The sequence below is a fragment of the Lates calcarifer genome, linkage group LG18, assembly GCF_001640805.2.
Source record: "Lates calcarifer isolate ASB-BC8 linkage group LG18, TLL_Latcal_v3, whole genome shotgun sequence".
NCBI lineage: Eukaryota > Metazoa > Chordata > Actinopteri > Centropomidae > Lates > Lates calcarifer.
The window spans coordinates 4,337,574-4,358,680 of NC_066850.1; the positions used below are offsets into that span (position 1 = coordinate 4,337,574).

General features: G+C 40.7%; 1 long non-coding RNA gene across 1 annotated transcript in view; it reads left to right on the top strand.

The window, feature by feature from the left end:
- Positions 1–246: 246 nt before the first annotated feature.
- Positions 247–21,107, top strand: part of LOC108899817 (uncharacterized) — a 42,764-nt gene continuing 21,903 nt past the window's right edge. The window contains exons 1-2 of the long non-coding RNA XR_001963605.2: positions 247–629; positions 1,285–1,407. This is a non-coding gene — a long non-coding RNA (uncharacterized LOC108899817). The remainder of the gene's footprint in view (positions 630–1,284; positions 1,408–21,107) is intronic.

Consider the following 21,107-nt stretch of genomic DNA (forward strand, 5'->3'; position numbering starts at 1 on the left):
GGAAATAGTACGCATTTTAGCACTTCCGGTTTCCTCGTCCCAAAGTTAATTCGTTTTTTAAATGGGTTTAATGTATGACTTTGGGCCCAAGCCCAAGATTCTGTCACATTTTATTCTGGGACACAAAATACGTGAGAAAACATGTTATTTTCTAAGCGTGTATGTATTTTAAAAGAGGCGTTTGCAAACCTACAGTCTATATTGCTAACCCAAACGGCTGAAAAATGACGCCAATGCGGAAGTGCCAAAACTGTAATTCCTCGGAAGCCGTTTGAGGGTGGCTTTCAAAGCGAGTCAATTCCCATGCTCTACCATGTAAAAATGCCCAACTTTACAATAGAAAAACATGTTTATTCATCACCCGTTAACACTGTATTAATGCTTAAAATTATGCATAACTGGGGCATTGCCGCTTTGAGTGACAACTCGGCCCCGTCACAATTGGTTTGCTGCTCGAGGGCTAGCCGTTAGCTCTCTGCTAGGCGTCACCCCAGCTAATCTGTGTCATTGAACGTGACCTCTCGGCCGTTTGTCTGGTAGTGTTGGTGCATTTTGGAGACTTTGGTGTCCTAGTTGGTGCATTTGGAGGTCAAACAGACCGTCAAAGAACCTATGCTCCAGTTTCTTCGGTGAGTGAAATTCCAGTAGTATTTTATTTAAACGCTAGCACTAATTAGCAGGTGTCCGTGTCACCCCTCACTTTACCTGGCTTTTTAGCTTACCTCATTAACGAGCAAATTAGCCAGCTAATGAATTAGCCTCCGAGCAAGATGCCCATGGATATTTGCAACAGTTTTTAAATCAGCATGCACTGAAACTTAATGGAGAAGTGTTAAATTTTAAGGTGACAATATTTTTGAACCGAAGGCGTCTGCATGAGGTTTGACAATAAAGCTAACGTCATGCAATATTAACTCAAACCTCACCATTTTTAAAGCAATATTGTTACCAGAACAGACATTTTAAGGTTATTACACCCCAGAAACCGACTGATTGTGATCATATGATGTAATGTTCCACCTCTACTGACACGCACTATGTTTAAAGTAACGTTTTGATTGTTGTTATGTGTTGTTATGTGCGATTTCCGAGAAAACTGGGCTTGTCAGTTGCATTGTTTACATTACACCACCCAACAGAACCTTTTGTCAGTCGTTAGTCAAGTAAATATGGCAGAGAAAGAAAAGAAATGATCTGATGAGTTTTATTGTTTGCATGTAAAGAAGTCTGTGAAGGAGGTATCTTAACACATGTATTTCTTTATATATTTATTTGTCTGTGCAGGTTTCCTCTGGGTGATCCAGAAAGGCTGAACCAAGGGATGCGTAACATGAGGAGACAGATCTGGACTCCTGACAAGACGCCCCAGTGAACACTGAGATTCATCACTTCAGCGCTGACGTCATGGTACAGTGACCTTTTTTCATATTTTACAAAGAATCAAGCAACTCATGGTTTAAATGGATCAAGTATTGACTGAAATACATTAATAAGCATTACAATACATTATATAGTTGGTTAGTCTTTCCCTGATCCAAAAGGCCAAATGAAGATATTACCAACCAAGCAAAACTTTTTTTTTTGGGCTAACTTTCTTAGTTAAATGCATGCAATGCAAAGACCCTTTATTATAGAGTGAGGGTTGCTACATTTTTCCCCACATATTGTCTGTGAAAAATGTTATTCTCCAGGCAAGACATGGGAACATAGCATAAATCTGTTGCTTCGATAAAGTTTTAGATTATTGCAGAAAATAAGCTCTCTGAGCAACCAGAGTTAATGTAACTTAAATGTTTTGTTCAGCAAGATAATCCTCACTAATGAACACAATTTTTATGATTTTTGAAGTAAAGAAGTAAAAGACTAATGGTATATGATGCGTGATTGTATGATGTCAACTTCACCACTAAGCTTTCAACTTATAATTTAATTTTCCTGATCTCTTCTATAAATGGCTTTCCTTTTGAAAAGTTATTGGTCATTTGAAAGAGCATGAGTATAAACATAACAAGGCTGTAAAGGTGGACTGGTGAGTAGACCGGTTTTTGTGTGTGGCATTGTGATGTCAACAACCTCTGTAGTCTCATTGAGACACTTGTTAGCAACTGCCTTTTTGAAGACATGTAAAAGCTCAAAAATCACAAATGAGGTATTTTCTGGTGTATTTTATTTCTTAATGTGAAAATATCTTGAGCTTGTTTTAAAACCACAGACCTTATTTCAGACATTTAACCAAAAACCCACTGACTTTGAGATGAGGGAAATGACATTGAGTCGAATACACCTCATGCCTGTCGGTCTCTTTGCTAACTAGTATATTTCCAGGTGTTTAAATGTCTCTCTGTGGCCGTGAATACCTGCATGTTGTGCTGTTGGTGTTTTAGAGGTCATATTATGTAATTTGAGTGAACACTAAAGCTGTTGAGTTTTTGCTGCTGTCCACACAGACACAAGGATTGGAATAATTAGCTTTTTTCACTTTTTGAGAAGGTCTGCTGTTTATTTGAGGGAGTTGCTTCATCCTTCTTTTCTTTTTAAGCTGTGTTGTGATGATATTTCCACTGAAGTTTAAATATTCAGCATGATCCGTACCTGTATGAGATTTGCAGTACTCTAAATATTTTGGTCATGTCATTGAATATTTGGTATGCATCATTTTAAGCACCCAATGGTGAAATGAAAGTCTGTAGAAAAGTTTAGTGTTTTGGCAAAAAAGAAAGTATCTATTTAGTTAAAAAATGTAATGGAAGTCAGCTGTTAGTGGGACTTCAGGAGCAAGAGCACCATCTACTGGAGAGAATAGTTGCTGTCCTTGGCCTTCCTGTTAAATATTAGTGTTTTTAAAAGGAACTTAAGGAGGCTCTTTAAAATCTAAAACAAATTTATCTCTTGGTTACTTTAATAAGCCTACATCAAGTGCTGACATCTGTTTTTTTGCTTGTACATAAAGCACACTGTTTCATTTTCTATGTAGCACAATGAGGATCAGAATGACAATTATATAGACTTCTACTTTCTTACTTATTTAAATGGTAATGTTAAAACTGAGGTCTTTGAGAGTATGTAGATGTTTGGTAAATATTATATATTCAGAAAAGAGTCTCAAAAGAAAGGACTTGACTTTCAGCTTCCTGAGCAGTTTAAACAAAAATGTACCATGCAAAATGAATACATATTGTACTGCTGAAATATGCCAAACACACAGATAATACTGTAAGTCATGGAGTTGAGTCATGTATTGAAAGTTCTTGAGGTGGGCATACACTTTTAAATCTGTGAATGACTTTATTGTTAAGTTGTTTATTCTATTGAGCATGGTCTATAACTATATCAGAGTATAAGCTTTGCAGTACTGTCTATATTTTTGTATGATAAGAATATATATATAAAATATAAGTTTGTTGTCTAAAACAGATTTACCAATTTAATGTCAGTTTGGTAAATCTTAATTTCCATGGGATACTAAGATGGGGAATTTTGGGAATATTCCAAGTTGGAAACTTATAAAACATTTTATAATTGATGCTGGATAAATGAATAGAAACAGGTTAGATGAATAGATGAACCCCCTTCAATCAGCTGCTAAATCACAATCTAACCTACAGTCTATAAACTGGCAGAAGGCACAAGAAGTGAAGTTTCTTTGTGTGATACCCTGACATCTACAGTCTTTTCAGGTTACCTTTTGATACATGTACTTTGCTAGGAGTTGTTACTAGTCATGACCACAAGATGGCAGCACAACCTATAGAAAGAAATGAGTCTGTTTCAGGTCCCTAAACCTGGCAGGAAGCTCACCACAGGGTACAAAAATAATCCTATTCAACATTTATTATTTGTGATATTAATGCTTATTAACAGAGATTTCTATATTTAAAATAAAGGCAGCTTATTAATATGCCTTATATTGAACCCCCTCTATTCAAAGCACATAAAATACTGAATTTACTTAAGAAAACATCACGTTGAAATAGGCTTTGTGACACTGAGCACTGGGCCAGTTTTCCTTTCTACAGTCTGGATATAAAAAAAATAAAGCCTAAATAACGCAATAGCAATATGGCATAAATTCAGAAAGTGTTTTGGTGAGTTCAGGGGGCTTGAGCCTGATGTTGGACAAAATGTTATTTGTTATGCCTGTCAGTGAAAATCACTCTAAGATAGAATCGTGTGATGTGTTTGTTTACGTGCAGTAATAAAGAGAGCATACACAGGCTTTAGTAGTGCACATGTTTACAGTTTGCCATCCCAAGGGTTAAATTAGAAACCCATTCATGCCTCACACCCCAAAACCAAACAAGTAATTTCTTACCATTCTCTGGAAGCAAATCAGGCCTGCCTTTCGTCTCCCTAATGTGCGCACTGTCTTATACAGTCGAACAATTACAACAGTGCATTATCCAACTCACTGACTGTAATTCAATTAACTTCCTCCCCCCGGCTTCATCCACCCGGATAATACACACATTAATTAACAACAGGATCCAATATCGGCTGTTCTGCGCCTCCACTTATTTTCATTTCCCATAAAAAGGTCATAGCAGCCACTTCCAACTGAAGACAATTGGTAGAAGTGTGTAGTAATGGATTATACTTGTATATCAGCAGGACTCAGGGTGTGTGTGTGTGATGGGGGGTGGGGGTGGTGGTGAAGTTAGCCTGTTGGTAGTCAGAGGCTGAGGCTGAGAGGAGAGGAGCTGACACAGCTGTGATGTGCATCCATCAGAGATGTCATTTCAATAAGGTGAAATCCCCGTGGAGCGGTAACAAACATTTCAGGAGGGCAGGACTATCTCATTGGTCTCGGTTCTCTGCAGGCAGAACAGACCCTGTGGTTGAGTTAAATCCAGATGGAGAGAGTCTGATTTCTTTCCTCAACTTTTCATTGGGTTTAAAAACACAGTGGCAAGATGCTAAGTGAGGTGGAAGCCACTATGAAGCAGAATACCATAACTAACCATAGATCCAATAACCTGTTTGGATGTGGCTTACTTGACCTCTAATGCCAAAGTATCTACACTAAATAAGCAAGCTAATTACCCAAAATATTTAAATAAAACAGTTTGCACTCAACTTCAGTTGTTTGTTGAACTGACCTGGATTTTGACCATGAAAGAGCCGAGGGGCCCTGTAGTTGCCCATGCCTTGGAGAACCGTGAATGGGTCCAGTGTTCTGACAGTTTTCTCCTGTCAGTCTAGTCTGATGATCGAAGCCTCTCTCTATGATGGGCGACATGGAAAAATTTTTGTCACAATACTTTCTGGTGTTTATTGTGATAACGATACAAATGATGATAAAAAATCGTACCATTCAACTCCATCTTATCACAGTGTTTCCCCTGGGATGTCTGGGTGGAGGAGTGGGGGGGCACCACCTCTGTCCTCCTCAGCTTCAACTCTGCCTTCTGCCATGCTTGTTCTCATTCTGCATATGAGCTGCGGGTGTGTTACACACACACATGTCATCAATTAGAGTTTATCGTTATTATCATATCGTATGACTATTTCCTACTGTGGGGAATTTTACATGATACGATATCATCCCTACCTCTCACTCGTAGCAAAAAGCATTGTTGTGTAGCTATTCAGGTCAGATATGTATGAAAAGCAGGCAAATGAAGTTAAAGGTAGAGTCACATCTTCTGTCAGGTAGGAAATATCTGTTGGAATGTATTGTTTCATTGGCATAAAACTGGACTTGTGGTACCCAACCATTAAATTTTAACTTACACTATACTAACAATTTTAGACCCTTGCTCAAAACTTATCTGATAGCTCAGTCTTCTGCTTATTTTAGGTAAATCTCTCTGAGATTTTGTGTTTCGTGCCTTCACAATGCAACACTATACTGCGCCTATGAAAAGTCATACATGGTCGTATATCCTACTACAGTGAAATACAAGGGCAGAGAGCAAACCAGCAGTGGCAGGGTGACGGGGGTGGGGGGTGGGGGGTGAAATGGGGTCAGGGCAAGTCCCGTTCATCCCCATTCTAAGCGCCAACCTAATTACCAGAGGAGAGGGAAACAGTAATTAGCAGCGAGTCTCACCTCGTTAATCACAAAGGGCTCCTTCGCTCTATTTATATCTGATTAATGGCTTGCTTAAGCATGGCGAGATATTTATGTTTCTGTTAATTGTCTGCAGCTTGTATCCGCTCCGGCACCCCCCCCCCCCCCCCCCCCCCCACACAGACACGCCTCCACTACACCTACCTCATCTCATTACAAGCTACTACTCACTGTGTTGGTCAAACAGTCAGCGCTGTTAAAGGACTGTAATTTGTCTCATACCTGATTTGTTTCTTTGTCATAATTACCTTATTAGCTTGGATCCCTTGTTTAACATTTCACTGCTGTAGGAGGAAGAAAAGCTCCTTTTTTCTCACCTTGCATTTCTTGTTTTGGGTATTTTGGTGACTCTCAGTGAATTTAACTGCACTTAAGTATAAGAAGAGGCACAGTAGGATGTGAATCTGTAATAATGAAGCAGTGCAGGAGTGGCGGAAGTGTATATGTGTTTTTCTGTTGGCATTGTCTGACCAAGGTGCTCTTGGCTTAAAATTATTTCAGATTTTCAACATCAGATTGTCCACAATTTGTGACTTAGATACGAACTCCTGATTATACACAAAATAGATTATAGAAAAATAAACTTAAACTAAACAAGAAAATCTGCAGTTTTGGTGATGCTTTGTAACAACAAGAAAATCAAAGAGATATGTTACCTCTGGTTTCCACCTGGAAGAATGAAGTCGGATTGGGAAACTGGATAAAATCTGTCACACTGGACTGAAATTTGATGGTTCTGGCAGGATAGACGAGTCTTTGAGGATGTGGGAACGGCTCAAAACAGTGATAAGTTGTGAAAAATTACCTGCCAGTTTTCCATATTTTGGCTATATTTTCTCCTTGAGAAAAATATCTTTGACTTGAAAATAGGTTTTTCTGACCAAAACGTTTCTGGGAACTTTTTATTCCCAGGCACTGGAACTATCCCAGGAACTGAAAGGTTCCTTCGGTGCATTGGTTTCTGTGTTTACCACAGTAGTTTAAAGACTTGGAGAGATTAACCAAAAAAGCCTGGACTTTGTTGTGCCATCAGTTGTAGACGTTTCCTTTGTGGCTCTGTTATGATTAGATTTAGTTAGTTAGTTAGTTAGAAACTTTGCTTTCCCCACAATGTGAAAAATTGTGTGCCTCACCATATAGCATTAAGAAACAGCAAGGACTTGTAAATACCCTGAAAATAAAAAAGAATGCCCTTTTCTTGGCTCTTCTTTAGCATCTCCCTGAGGATAACAGTTTTAAGTATGAGTTGAAAGGGTTGTAAGCCGTCGTTATCTGGAAAACTGTTCTCGATTGTGAGTGAGTGAGTTACAGAGCAAAACAGCATGCTGTAAAATGCTGCAGAAAACACCAGCATACTCAAAGAAGGAGTGCAGGTCCCCAGCTAGGGATGGGCATAATTAATCGATGATGGATTATTGGTTGTTAAGAATTTTATCGATCATCTCTTTACATTCTGCACTAAATAGCCTAATGTTATATTTTGTATTTTATTAATGTTTGTTTTGATTGATAACTTTGTTGTACTGTGTGTAAAAGCCTCTCACTTGTGTTTCCAACGAGCGCCATAGCTTTGGTTTGTTAATTTGTTAATTTGTTGGGTTTGACTTAGAGCCTTTATGAGGCCTCAGGTCTTTGTTGTTTACTTTCAGTTCAACTTTAAAGGCTTTGTTTAAGAGGATTGTTTTTGGACTATAATTTCTTCTTGAAAAAAAGATTTAATTGAGGAAGAACACACTTTTTTCATCCTTTGTAGCCATTTATTGCCATAGGCATTTTTGGTATAAAAATAATGATTAATTGATTTTGATCGTTAGTTTCCAGATGATCAAATTTCTTCAAATGCCCATCCCTACCATCAACCCAAAAGTTCCTGGACAGTTGCAAAGTACTACTCCTGAGCAGGGCCTTTTTGGGCCAGCAAGAATTAAGTGCAGCCTCAACCCTGGTTCCTCTGGTGGAACCCAGTACAGTTCCCAAGTTCCTCAAAGAGTTCTTGGCCCCTGGGAAAGTTCCTGGAGCTATGAAAATTAAGATTCCAAAGACAGGCTGGGGCTGGGATTTAAACCACGAGCTGAGGTGATGTTAACTGCTGAGCTCTCGTGCCCCATTGTGCCTGGAGGGGATTCAAAACCTCGCCTCCCGACCGCAAACCTCTGAGTTGAAAGCCTGAACGGAGTGATGGAGTACAAATGAAGGGTTTGGCAGATTTCTGTGCCGTTTGAGAGCAAAAAAACCCCAAAAAACTGTCATCTCTATCTTGTCCCGTCTCTATGTCTGACTGGCTGTGACAGGCGTAAAAAGCTCTGAGAGAGACACAAATGGAAAAACAGTAAGAAACATCTGTTAATAGATGAGTCTCTGATGGGAGCACTGTGTATTTTTCCCTCCTTTTCTCCTTCTCTCTCTCTCTCTCTTTCCTGCTATCTATCCAACATTCCAGCACAGCTTTGCCAAGCTTGGTCGCTCGTTGTGATGGGAAGGGAGGCATAATGGGAGAGGATCAAAGAGCTAAACGAGGGGCTAAAGATACTGAAGCAGATTAGCAGCGCTTCCAACAATGCCGACAGCTGCTCATAACCACGCTGGGCCTAAAGATATTGTTTCAGATTAGCGGCAGTGCTACAATGCCCAGGCAGCTGCCGTCTGCTGCCCATAATACAATAGGAGAGGGAGGATCAGCGCACACACTGAAAAACATGTGTTATCATCACAAAGGGATTGTCAGCTTCAAACGCCTTACATCCCTCCGCCATCCCTCAGGATCAAACAGGCTGTTGGCTGGCAGTTATCACAGAGCTTTCTTCTAGTCTAGTCACATCCCTATTCTCCACTCTTCACTCTTCTCCCCTCGCTCTTTCTCTCTACTCTCTTTTTTTTCGTCGCCCCCTCTCTCTCAGCGGGGCCTAATCTCAATCACCGTTATCCTCGAAGCCATCGTCGCTCATAAATGTGCTCCTGACATTGCTGACGGACAAATAATCAAGACAATCCCTTTTGTCTGGAGTTTGTCTCTCTCTCTCTCTCTCTCTCGCTGTCTCCTTTCAAAATGATCAACAAACACAGGATCTCATTGTGGAGCTCTTGATATATCTCAAAGCCGTACATTGTTTTCGCCTGAATTCTTTGACAACCTCAGAGCCATACTCCGCATCATAAAGAGCCAAATGTCTGAAACAGATAGGGGGCCGCTTTGTCCTTTATTGTAATGGATGAACTCTCCAACTCAATCCACCACGTCCTAAACAGGCTGGAGCTGAATGCGTTTGCTGATATGAATGTGTCACATTATGAGGCAACAATTACAAGAATTAGATGAGAATTGTGTTTGGCAAAGTAATCACATTCCTTCACACAGGAGATCTTTTTCTGCGCCGCCCCCCCGCACTGATTGTTTTTGCCTCTCGTCAGTCAGGAGTGATTTCCCAAGCCACACATGGACATACCCAAACACACACAGACACATAAAAATGAAGAAAGAGGAACAATAGAATTTTTTATTATACTTAAATCGGCTTTAATTTTTCATTTTCACCTGACTTGGTGACACATACATTCACTAATTCCCCAGGAGAATGTAGCTGCACAGTTATCTGATATGACAGTTGAAACATGTCATATGCATGTTATTATTTATTTATTTATTATTTATGATTTCTACACTATTTTTTACTCCCACTGTCACGTGCTTTATAATCTTTAGACTTGGGAAAGAGAAGCAGGCGGATTTGTCAGCGATGCTGTGGTAAATAAACACAGAGTTCCATGTGTGCATGTGTGTAAACAGCTACATAAACACATGCAGAGTATGTACAGGCATTTATTCCATTATTTCCCCTAGAGAAATCAGTAGTTCTATTTATTGAATAGGCTGTGCTGCACCATAGAAAACATTTCTATAGTTAAAATGTTCTTAAAAAAACAAATATAAATGTGCTTGCAGTTTCAAGTTTCATTTATTTTTCATTTTTCACTAGTCTGTCATCTTAGAATTCCATCATGTTGGCATCCTGGCAAATTATAACAACCAGAGAGATGGTGCAATACCTGAAAAAGTAAAATATGATCATTTTATAATTAATATGTTTTAAAAATGTTGACTTTTACTTGAAAATGGGAACCTCACATCCAAATATTGAATCCTAACGCTTTACATCTAGAAACAAGACTTTCAACTCTTAATTTATAGTTTGTAAATTTCAAGTAAAACCCATTTTCTCTGATTGCTTTGCCTTGTTAAATCAGGTTAATCAGGTAGAGATAAGGATTAACAGGATGTAAATAAAGAAACAAAGATAAAGAGCATTTTTAAAAGTGATCCAAACACTGCATTTTTCAATTGTTTTTCAGTATGAAAATGTCCCTTATGTAAACTACACTTAGCAGGGGTCAAGATGTATATTTGAGATGTATACTAGTGTGATTCATCAAGCACATTTTTACTTCATAGTTGAAACTGATCCTCCATCAGAAAACCTGTCACTTTTGGCTAAAACATTGATGAAATAATTTCTCTCTTTGCCAAACCGCATAATATCTGTTATTCATGGTATGTTTGATGCTGGAATTGGAGGTGATGCCTCATCTGTGGAGTTAATCATCCACTTGGAAGAGAGGAGTAGAGAGAGGAGAGTGACTACCTCTCTGAATCTGCGAGCGTGGGGTCCGTTGAGTCCTCCTAGCGCCCGCAGTTCCCTCTGTCTCCAGTAGATGCCAGCAGTGAACCATTTAAAACATGCCACGGCTCTTCCCTCCTCTCAAACTGAGGGTGCTCTCTGCATCTAACTGCTTTGGAGTTGGAGATGGTACAGATGGCTGGCCTAAACGCAACACTTATCCAGACATTTCACTGTTCGCAGAATGATATCAAAGTCAACTCAAAATGGAGGCTGTGCCATCAACTTGAAACAAATTCTAACACTTCCAACAAAATTGTATTGTGAGCAAAGTCGCCGCGGATTTGGTCAGTGTTCAGCACAGATGTCCCCCCTGTGTGTGTTTGCTGTTAAATAAAAACTAGTGCTCACATCCTCTTAAAAATTCAGCGGTGGATTTTCGGGGATAAATGCTCACAGTTATAATGTTTTAATCCAGATTGGATTCAGACACATTTATTTATTTCAGAGCGTGTGAGTTTAAAAAATGCTTGGGAAAAAAAGAGAAAGTACCGAAGCAAAAACAAACCCTAAATTGTGTGAAATATGGGAGAAACATCTATGTGATTTTTGTCTTTTTAGGCGCTGAAGAGACGTCAAACTGATTATTAACACTTAGATAATTCTGCACAAAAATTTTACACAATTCCAGTTGAAAATAAAACACTCTCCGTTCTCTTTTTTATTTGTCTGCCCTTTGTCCTCATCTTGACATGGATTGCAGTCACACAAGCTCAGATCAAAGTCGTCAAATTTCCCACATGGGCTCACAGACCTGCTGTCATTCTGATGCTACAGCGCAAACGTCACATCGCATTAATATGACGCGTGAATTAAAGAATACACATTTATCCTGTGATATTGTCTCCCCTTGCAGCCTTAAAGGTGTGTAAGAGGGTAGAAAATACATCTTTGTGGATGTGATATTACGTTTGTTTGACTAGTTACCAAGGATACCTGTGTTTTTACCCTCTCACAGAACAAATGCCCTCTTCCTCATTGTCTTTCCCTGCTCTGCTTTTTACTCTGATCCATTAGTTTCCATTAGTTTCTCATTGCATGTACAATTTTTGGGGATGAAAAAGCTGTGAAAACACTTGCAGTACCTGCTGCTCGCTCGCTCCCTCGCACCCAGTTTTTTAGAAAACATGTTTACCGCTGGCTTTTGAAGTAATACTAACTCTGAATATGTGTTTTTGTGTGTGAGGTCTTCGCTGTGTGTGACCGCTGTTTGAGCTTCAACAATAGGTTATCTGTGCCTATTTCTGGAGGGTGGGGGGGTGACCTGCCCCCCCGGCCGGTGTGATTGGCTGGCTCGTGGCTGTGAGAAGTTTACTTTGGAGGGTGCTGTATGCCGCATTTTTTCGCTTCCAATTAAATGTGGAATGCAGCAACTCTCGAAGGCCATTTGAAGTGTGTTGTGTTTGTGTGTGTGTGTGTGTGTGTGTGTGTGTGTGTGTGTTTCTTTGTCTCCGTACCCTTCTCTTTCATTTCCACACACACACATACACATACAGGCGTCTTTCAGTGGAGACGAGACAACCTCCCGAGCAGGTAAAGATGGGACCTGAAACCTGAGCGGTTATTTTTCTGTGTTGTCCTTCGTGTCAGTTTGATTCCTGCCTGTGTTTGGTGTCGTGACCTTAGGAGGGAACGAGGAGGCTACAGATACAACAGCAAATTATTTCTTGCAATGTCAAAAATCTTGTCATCTGAGGAATAACACTTTCTGTAAATGTGTGTGTGTGTGTGTTCCCTGTGAGTCATAAAAGACTTCTGGCTCCTTGTTTACTGTTTGTCAGAGGTGTCTTTTGTCTGGATGTGATTAGCGCCAGCCTTTTCCTTTTTCTATGCATGCACAGGAGAAAGATGCAGCCCTGCTTTTTCAAAGGGCCCACTCGGACAGAAGACTATTGTCGTGGGTGGCGGGCGAAAGAAAAAAAAAGATGTCACCGTTTTGCTCCGGCGTTCAGTTTTTCAAGAGAACTTGTGCACTGCGCAAACACAGAAAAAAACACAAAAACAAATATTAGCACCTGGACTCAAATGTGAAAAGGGAGGTGGAATAAAAGAGAATTTGAACTTAATGAACATGCATTAGTGGCAAAGATGAGCTTTCATCAGACTCCTTTTCAAACGTGTTTTCACATCCCCTCAGATGCAACATCACAGCACCAGTGAATCTGACAGAGAGGAGAGAAAGTCTTTATTTAGACTCAAATGGGTCTCATCTGAAATAATGAATATGTCCTTGAGAAAAACAAAGAGCCCCACAAAACGGGCTACTCTTCTACAGAGGCAACGGAGATGGCAGATAATTGTTTTCAAGTCTGGCACTGCTCTGTAAATGAGTTTGTTCTGTTCTGCGAGCAGCTAACTGTGTCTTTCCTTCCTTTCATTTCTCTCTCCTTTTCACACACACACACACACACACTTATTTGATTTTCTTCTCTTTGCCTTTGTTTCCTTGTTATCTGGCCTCCATATTTACCCTCTCCTTGGCTCTCTCAATGCCCTCTCTTTCACTTTCTTTCTTCTCAATCTTTCTTTTCTCCCTCTCTGTTCTCTCAGTTCCACATTCTTTGGTGCGGCGGGGCTTTTTACATCTTTGCTTTACTCCTTGTTCCCTTTCTTTGTTTTGTTTGCTCACTGAGCGCTAACAACAAGAGGAATTCTCTATTTTTTTTGCCGTGTGTTGTTCACAGCAAATAGTTTACCTTGACTTCAGCAGCCTTGTCCCGTTGTGTTTTCCTCTGACTGTTATTAGTGCTCCACAACAATTGAAGATTCCCACAAAACACAAGTTGAGTTCAGCTCTCAGCCATTGTGGGCATTCCAGTTTCCGTCACACACACAAAAAATAACTGTGGAAGTTGTTTGTCCCATGGGAAGCAAATCGTAAACGAGCAATGAACAAGGAGCTTCCTATGGCCAGTAATAAGTCCTTACAAATTACAATTACAAAATGGCTGTCTGGACAGTTACAGGAACACAGAGTATACTGTTTAAGCAGCCTCAATGAAGTCTGAAAGACATCAACCTGTTTTTATAGGTATACAGTTAGACATTAGCAGTTAACTTGATTTCTCATTGTATCCTCTCCCTATCTATCTATGTCTCTCTGTAAAAAGAAATGTTACTAAACAGAGTTTAGATTTCCCAAACTGTGGAGTTCTTTAAACAGTCCAGCTTATCTACATCCTACAGAACAAGTTGCAATAATTGCAGATGCACAATAACAACTGTAACCGTTCAGTGCTAGGTTGCCATAATTGCAACCGAAAGTGAGTCAAAATGAAAGAGACAAAGTGCAGCATAGTGTGATTGTATGTGTGAATGTTTTTGCCTGGTTACAGACCTCTGAATTTACTCCACAGATCTCTGATCTGTTCAGCAATTCAAATATGTTTTATTTCAGTGTGACCATTAATGTCTGTTTTCTGAAATAGTTGAACAATCATGTGCCTTAGGAGTGGGGAACACATCCTCCTCCTCTGTAGCTAGCTAGCCAGCTGTTCATACTTAGAAATTACAGCTCTTAAATCTACAAATTTCATTGGGCATTTTGAAGAACATCAAGTTAATCACTTGTAGCAACCAAAACAGCAGCTTCTGTATCCTTTTCTTAATGTTCTTGTTGGTCTGAACGTAGCTTAGACTCACCTGAGTCAGTGGAAAGACACAGCTGGCACAGACTTAAGCAAAGAGGCATCAATTTGAGTAGGATATGTTCAAATTTGAGCTAAATATTTCAGCTAAGACGTGGCTGTATGAGTCAACTTTGAAAAGCTATAGACAAAAGGAAAAAACGGTTTTGAGACACAGATCAAACACAGGCATGCTCGGCGTACCTTGTTAGATAATCCACACAGGCATGGTCAGTGTCTTGGCTGTGGTCAGTTATTAGAAACTGCACAGAGTCTTTGGTTTGAATAAAGCGAGGCTCAAATTTGCTTCACATTCAGTCTGAAGACGGATGTATTGAGGGAAAAGCTTTGAAAGCTCCCGCTTTCTCACTTCAGCCTAAACTTATAACTGTATATAAGTGTCACTGCCTGTATTTAAAAAATCTGAATTCAACTTCAGCATGAGAGTGCACTATAGAAAGCACTGTGCTTCCTTCCTTCCTTACCTTCTTCCCTTCTCGTTCTCTAGGGTTTTGAATTCCCAGGTTTCCACTCTGGGGAGCCCACTGTCCCTAGAGAACCCTACTAAGCCCTCTCTGGCTGGGTAATAATGGCTTTCCAACGTCGCCTATTTAGACTGCGAGTTTCCATTAAATCTCACTGTGTCATTACAGTTCATATTCTTAATTATGCAGCAAATGTCCCCAAGGGAATATCATGGAGGCCACTACTCCACAATCTGTCCATATGGCACTTAATTAAAAGTTTTCTTAAGAATAAATTGCATTCAATTCAATTAAAACTGTAATGTCATACCAAAATAATGGGCATAGCCTCCTACAACGTGCAGCTCAGAACACACACAAAAAATTCTTTTCTCTGTTTTTTTTTTTTTTTTTTTGCAATGTTTGCAATGGGAAAAGTGCATATCTCCCTTCCAAAAAAGCCCCCTAGTAGAAAATATGCAAAAAGCAAATATCACCAAAGCCTCCTACATGCCACCGAGCCCCAGGCAACAACCGCGCTTGAACACTCGAGCTATTTCTAGATTCCACTCTTGGAATTCACACCATGACAAATGAACCATTGGAGTTTGGAATTCCTATTTATCTGCTGCGCACAGAGGCACTTGATTTGGGTGTGAAGAATAAAGGAATTATACGGACAAAAAAACAGACGACTTAAAGGATAAATGATAAAAAATAAATAAATAGATTGTGTGTGTGTTTTTTCCTCTGGAGCCAGAGTTTGTTTGTTCATCTGATTGAGGGCGTTTAGGTGGGCGTGTCCTTATCATCTGGATGCTCTGATCTCACCAAAGCAAGACAATTTCAAATAAGCAGCATCTGATATTAAAACATCCCTCTGCCGCAGACACACTTCCACCAAGCCCTGCAGGATTATTTCCAAGAAAAGACATTTCCTTTTGAACAATAAATTATATCTTTATTTATTTATTTTTCTTTACTTTGCTCCGGTGCTGCAGCGAGTTCAGATCTGACACACACCTCAAATAGTCACGCTTTTTGCTTCAACCAGCAACTTCCTAACCTTCCTGCGCCTGCAGCTCTGAGCGCCGTCTCAGCAGACGACAGGCATTGATTAGTAGATTGGGAAACAGGGAAAAAGAAAAGTCCATTTGGTAAAGTAGGCTGCTGTTCTCCTCGCCCCATCTGTTGGGTGTGAGATGCTGACTTCATCTGTTGACGACGTGGCGGTGGTTAGGGAACCAGAGATGAGTTGATTTCCCTCTTTCGCTGGTTGAGCAGTGAAGGGCCCTAAAGCGTAAACAAAGTGTTTTTCTTGTTCTAAACACAGAGTCTTGGCTTGGCTCTGGCTTGGACTTGGCTGCTACATGGGTGTCTGTGTGCATATATGTGTGTGTTTGTGTGTGTGACTGTGCTGCTCACTCAACCTCGCTCTAAAGGCCTGTTTGGTGCCCTCAACGCAAACGCCTCCCAGCCAGTAGCCCTACAGGTGATGGCACGTACACATACCCCCCCCCCAAACACCTATTCATGGTAAACCACACCTCACACACACACAAACACACGCTGTATCTGAGTAATCATACCACTGAATGTCAACGTCTTGAAAGCTACCTCTGAAAGGAAACCAGCTTAAAAAGAGGTTGAGGGTCAGATCATTTTGTTCCAATCACTACATGCTGGTATTTTTCATTTGCTGCCTACACACAAATAGTCTGACTCACAGGAAAGAACACTGGGATTCACATCAGTCATACAATCACATCAATCCACATCTCAGCTACATGAAAACATACCATTCTACCACTGCCACCTTCACTTGTATGAGAGGCTATTACAGGCAACGGCGAGATGCCAGATGATAGATTGTCAGGAGTTATGCAGCCTCGACCTGCCCTCTCCCCCTCTGGAAATAGGGCTTTTTTTTTTAAAGAGATACCTGGGCAAAGCATTTATTTGAAATGGCCGAAGATATTTCATCTGCCGAGGGGTGTAATTGATTTAACTTGCCGGCCAGTGCTCCTCAAGATGGGCAGTGGATGAAAGGTAAAACCAGAGGGAGACATGAGGAGTTTTCACAAGAGACAAAGAATGACAAAGAGAGAAAGAAAGAAAGAAAGAGCATAAATTAATTCGTCCTCTACCCCTCTGCACAACAGCCTCCATATACGATAACTCACGACGTGGGCTTGAGTGAAAACATTTGCTGTCAACAGCTAGTTTCCCTGTACTAAGCCAGTCTAACAGATGTGCACTCACCCAAAGACTTATGCAGCTGCTACTGCTGCTACTGCTGCTGCTGCTGCTGTGTGTGTTTTGTCATGTGTGTGTAAGGCTGCTTGTATGTGTGTATGTGGCTATGTTTACTCACAGTTCAGCAGGGTTTATAGGCATGAGAGTATGTGTGCCTTCATAACTTTAAAAAAAGGGATCATAAATAAACAAAAAAAACCCAAATCTGTTCTGGTTGGATTTGATGTTGATTGCATTACCATATGAACACATTCTTGGCTATTGTTCTGGTCCCCTGGGCTGACTTGAGCTCAGTTTTGGACTGCAATGGGCTGGCCTCCGGATCCTCTCTGCCCTGGGAGAGGCATTCGAGGGGACTGGGGGCATCCTACGGCCCAGTTTAGCCTCTCATTCTGGTTCAGGGCACCTGGGTGGCTGCCCTAACCTCTCCCCAGAGGCCGGGACAGAGCCAGGCTCTACCGCCGGCTGGTTGTTTCACCAGCCTCTTAAAAGGTGAACAAGCTTACAACGATGCCTTTAGCCGACCCCCCCCACACACACACACATTTTTTTTTTTTTTTTGCTTAGTTTTACACGATGAGATATTTGATTTGATAGATGTCTATGTTGCTCTCTGAAGTTGTCACTGGGGGGGTTTGGAAAGTAATGATGGAAATTTTTTTTCACTGTTTTCTGACATTTTATGGAATTATTAATTTATCAGTCAGGAAAATAATCAGCAAATTATTAGATCATTTTGTTTTGCTCTCATGTCTCTCAAAAAAATCATTTGCCTCAAATTAAGAAGTTAAATCAAAAGTGAACACCAAGTTTTTTAAGCGTCAGCCCCGTTGGCAAACTTATCAGCTAAATAATGAGAACACAGACACTAAAATCATCCATCTGTTGCTGTTAGATCATTCACTCTGTGGCTATTGATCATAATATTACCTCCAAAGTGTGGGAAAAGGGAGTGCTAAACTGCATCTTAAAATTAACAGCCAAGTCTGGCAGGTTGGAGAAGGGCTTATACAAAATGTTAAGAAAAAATTTAAGGAATAGTTGGGTGTTTGGTGTGCTGCATTCAGCTTAGTTACCTGCAACTTAATAATGGCTCATGATTTCTTACATGAAAAATGACCAGAAACAAACCTGATTAACAGTATTAAAAAATTATGAATTAACAAATGTGATTTTGCATCCTCAGAGCTGACCCCAACTTTTAAAGTTTCCTGTGGAAGCATGACAGATAAAAATCTAATTTCTGATGCTTGTAATGCCAGTGTTTTTTCCTATGAGTCACGTCCATAGGTGTCACATTATCACAAGGCGGCCAAGTGTTTAAGTAAATGTACTGTCATCAACTCACCAGACTGTCTCTGTAAGAACTGTGCAACTGTGGAACTATGGAAAGACACACACTGTTGCTGAATGCACAGAAAAACAGCCACACACACACACAGCGCCCTTACGCATGTGTGTGCGCATATGCATGACTGACACACACTTGTACACACACACACACACACACCACTCTTTCTTCTTGTCTCATTGGCAAGCTCATATCCCATCTGCTCTCCAGGGGGGCGGACAGAGAGATAGTTGTCATTGTGGAACATCTCTCCACAGACACACACACACACACCCCGATACCAAACTTGCTGACACACACACACACACACACACACACACACACACACACACACAAATGCACCCCATGAACCCCCCATACATTCACTTTCAAGCATCTTGAGTCCAGCTACATTCTTCCCTGTTAATTGACTGTCATAACGGCTGGAGAGATTAACTTCAGCCCAATCCCTGCAAGATAAAGGATAAAGACATGGGGGCCAAACTGGGCTGGGTGAGGATGTGGTGGTGGCAGCAGCAGCGGCAGCGGAACTGGGTGGCGGGGGCTAATACCACCACATCTCCCTATTTGTTATTGATATTTACAGGCCCCTGTCTTGTCCCTCCCCAGCTCGCCACTGCCCCTCCTCTGCTCGTCACCCACAGGGATTAGCGTTAATGGCAGGCTTATGGAGAAAGCGAGCCCCTGTCAAACCCATGTCCCCTCTTTGCCATCTCCCAGATTAGCTGACGCTTTGTGATGGGCTCTCTCTGCAAGACACAAGCCTCTGAGTGGAAGGAAAAGGAGGGAACTTTGTCTAAACTTCTTTTAAAGTGGGGGGAAAAATGAGCTTGTGGTGGTAGTTTTTTGTGGGCAATGAGATGATGGTGCATGCTGGGTGGTATAAGCTTGAGGTTATAGCACATTTGAAAAGTTTTTTTTTAAATTCTGATACAAAGTGATCGACTGCAAAGGCTTAAAATAAATCACAGTGCTATTTTTTTTTTAAAGATGACACTCACAGGATCATCTGGATTTAAAAGATGTTGAATGATGCACTGCAACAGATACAGAGAACAGGACTTTTGCCTCTTATACTCCTTATATGAGACATGGTTAACTTTCAAAATAAAGGTTAGGGTGCAGCTTCACTGTCATTCCTCTTACATATATGAGTGGCAGCAGAGTTACAGGTCACGTTATGGAAATATGATCACTGGTATATTAGATAGTGAATTTGGATGCTGTCTTGCTTCAACCCCCACGCAGTTTTTACAATATAAAACTCCCTTTATTGCTCTCTTTATTTCTCTTTGCTCCCATTTATTTACTTTATTTTGTTAATATTACAGAAAAGACTGCTTTTCTTAGCTGCTATTTTAATTGATTTAACAGATAGAAAATAACATTCAGTCTGGTATCTGTTGCACACTGGGGCACTGGTTTGATTTAATTTAGCAAAAGTACAGATACATGTGTTTGCACAGTCTTTGATTGTTTTCTTTTCCTCTGAATATAGATCAATATGCAATATTCAGAGAGGGTGCAGACAGTGAAACCTGTGAGGAAAAAACTTGGGTGAATGCACCGAAACATATTCACTTAAACCTGCTCGTGATCTTTGTTTTCTTCATGTTTCTGGCTTGTAATGTTAGTCCACACTGCACAAATCTATAAACTAATTACTACTTTGACTATAGAACATATAAAGCACAGAGTAAAACTACTGAAACTACTAAAACTAAATCCCAGCAGAGTCATTTCTGTTCTTACATTTTTGCATATTTAGGCAAGAGCATATTTTATTCTACTCTTTTTAGCTTGGATAATGATTTATATATTTAATGTCAGTATACTAATTGTATATATGTATATAATGTTTATGCAGATACAGTGTGATATAATAGACATTCTTTAAAGAAAGCAATTTTTTTAGAGAGCAAGAGGAAGCATGGAAGGGGAAAATTGAAGTTATAGTACCTGTGTATGTTACTTTGTCCTTATTTTTAAATTCTAAAAGTTTATCTTTTTTTTTGTTCATTCCTTCCTCTCCTCCTCTCCATCCCATTCTTTCCACTCACACCTGATCTGCTCCTTCCCACCTTTTTTCATTACACCTCCATCCTCTGCTTTTGTCAGCCACTCTTTCCCCTTTCCTTCCCCTCCTCCTGTCTTTCCTGGTCCCCCCCTCCTCTCCTCCCCTCCATCCCTGGCTTTGCGGATGACAGCCGTGCTCTCATGGCATCTGTCTGCTGCTCCCCAGCTTGTCTGTGTGTGATCAGCTCCTCTCCAGCTCTCCTCCACACTTTATCTCCTCGTCTTAGTGCTCCCTTTTTTTCACAGACCGCCGTTCAGCTGCCTCGCTGCCAACTCACTGTCGCTGTTAACTCACATACCATCTTATGTATTGCCAAAGCAGATTGTGTTTGGAGGGCAAGCAATTAAGGGGGAGGCAAGCGCAAAACTGTAATGTAATTTTGGCTGCGATATTTACGGGGGAGAAGGGAGTTGGAGTTGGGGAGGGGGGAACAAAAAAGCACCGAGGAGGGCTTAAGCGGGTCGGACATTGCGGAGTCAACACCGTCGAGAATAATGATTTTGAGCTGAGATTTAGTGGGACGGAATCTGGCACTTCCCTAATTACGAGAGGCCAAATGTCAAGCCTGCTCGCTGTCAGCTTGGTGGCGG